This window comes from Salmo salar, chromosome 03 (genome assembly GCF_965601325.2).
Source record: "Salmo salar chromosome 03, fSalSal1, whole genome shotgun sequence".
In the NCBI taxonomy this organism is placed as follows: Eukaryota; Metazoa; Chordata; class Actinopteri; order Salmoniformes; family Salmonidae; genus Salmo; species Salmo salar.
Window position 1 is genome coordinate 57,069,664 of NC_138293.1, and position 2,083 is coordinate 57,071,746.

The window sequence follows — 2,083 nt, forward strand, 5'->3', positions numbered from 1 at the left end:
TGCACAGAGAGCGAGAGAGTGAGCGAGAGAGAGAGAGTGAGCGAGAGAGAGAGAAAGTGGAGCGGAGCAGGGGAGGCTCATGACACAAAACGGTCGCTTAGGCAACCCCAGCCACTAGGCCCCCGACCCAAATTATTATTATTCATTTTTTAGAAACTTAGTCGGGGTTTCAACTTACTGTTGAGAGTTAGAATAGCAGAATACTTATGTAAATAATGTATTTCAGTGTTTTTATTTTTAATACATTTGCTAATAAAAATCTAAAAACCTGCGTTTGCTTTGTCATTATAGGGTATTGTGTGTAGATTGATGAGGAAAAACATTTTATTTTAATACATTTTTTAATAAGGCTGTAATGTAACAAAATGTGGGAAAAGTGAAGGGGTCCGAATACTTTCTGAATGCATTGTATATTTGATTATGGAATCAACACTAGATAACACTGGCCAATTTGCTGTGGAGGCATGCACGCACACACATGCAGCACATTGAGCTTGGACCTGTAATGATGTGCGTTAAGAGTCAGGAAGCAAGTTTAGGGGGTAAGTGTTTTAATAAATAAACACAACATAATACAAAATAAGAAACACGGATAACGCAGGCATGACACAGGAACAGAAACAATGACACCTGGGGAAGGAACCAAAGGAAGTGACATATATAGGGAAGGTAATCAGGGAAGTGATGGAGTCCAGTTGAGTCTGACGACACGCAGGTGCGCGTAACGATGGTGACAGGTGTGCGCCATAATGAGCAGCCTGGTGACCTAGAGGCTAGAGAGGGAGCACACGTGACAGGACCCAACTCCACAAGGAGGCAAAAGGGGACTTAGGCCCCTCAGTTGAAACTTGTGCCCCCTTAGTTTTAGTTTTATGTCCCTATATAAAAATAGCAAATGGGTTAAAGTAATTGAGTGACAGGTTGGCGCAATATCTGTATCTCCGCTGCGCTGTGTCAGCACAATGGACAGAGCGCACCGTAGTGTGTGTAGAGGGGCTATGGAAAGCCACTGCGGCGGTTAGGTATGACTCCTTGAGTTTCCATAAAAGCGGGGAAAAACAAGCTTCACTTAGTAATAGTTCACGCAATCTTGTCTGAGAATGCGCTGGAGGACTTTCTTAATGTCTGTGACTCACTACAAATTCTTAACCAACAGTGGCTGCCGTGTATACTGGAGAAACCTTAAAAAGGCTCCTGGATCAAAGGTGGACCGGACACCTGGCTACTGTGTCAATGGGTGTTAAAAGTGTTGTGATGTGATGATGTCAGAAGTTCCTCTGACATCATCACATTACAACACATAAGTAAGATTAGAGGCTACAGGGCTGTTGAAGGCGGTGACAGACCCCGAATTTAGGTTTACAGCCCCCATGGTGCACAGAATCCTCAGTCTTATCGATCCTCCAAACAAATGACACCAGGCAAAAGCAACAGATCTTTACACTAGAGTCAAAGTGGTCCACAGTGCGTTGGAGTGCATCGAGAAGCTGTGGTGTAACATCGAGTTCAAAGCCATTTGGGCATAGTGCAGTGCCTGTGGTACTGACGCACAACCAGCTCCAAGCAAATGACAAATATTATGTAAGTATAATATCCAGCAATACGTGCTGGACAGTACAGTAGGCCAACACAGACCGAGGAGTAAAGACCGAGTGTAAAAGACTGTTCTTCAGCACGTTGGATGCTGTCATTGGTGAAATGTCAGAACGATTCAGTGAACGCAACAGCCAACAGGTAGAGGCCCAGAGAGCCGACTTTCTAGATGTGAAAAAGATTAAACCATTCGTCTTTTATTTATTGCATTTGTTTACTGTTAATGTAACTAGCCTAAATATAGATTGTGTCATGACTTTATCGATCTGATATTTTGTTTACCTGGCCTGCTACGAGATACCACTGTTTTGTTCTGTTCGCATTCGTTCGTTCGTTCGCATTTGCAGTTGTGTTGGTATTGTAAGCCAAAGTGCTATTCAGTATTTTTGTTTGCATGCATGAATAACTAGGCTACTACTTTCAACATTTAGTTTGCATTATTTTGGTAAGGCAGCTGTGTGCATGCCTACATTCACATAGGCTGTTTGTA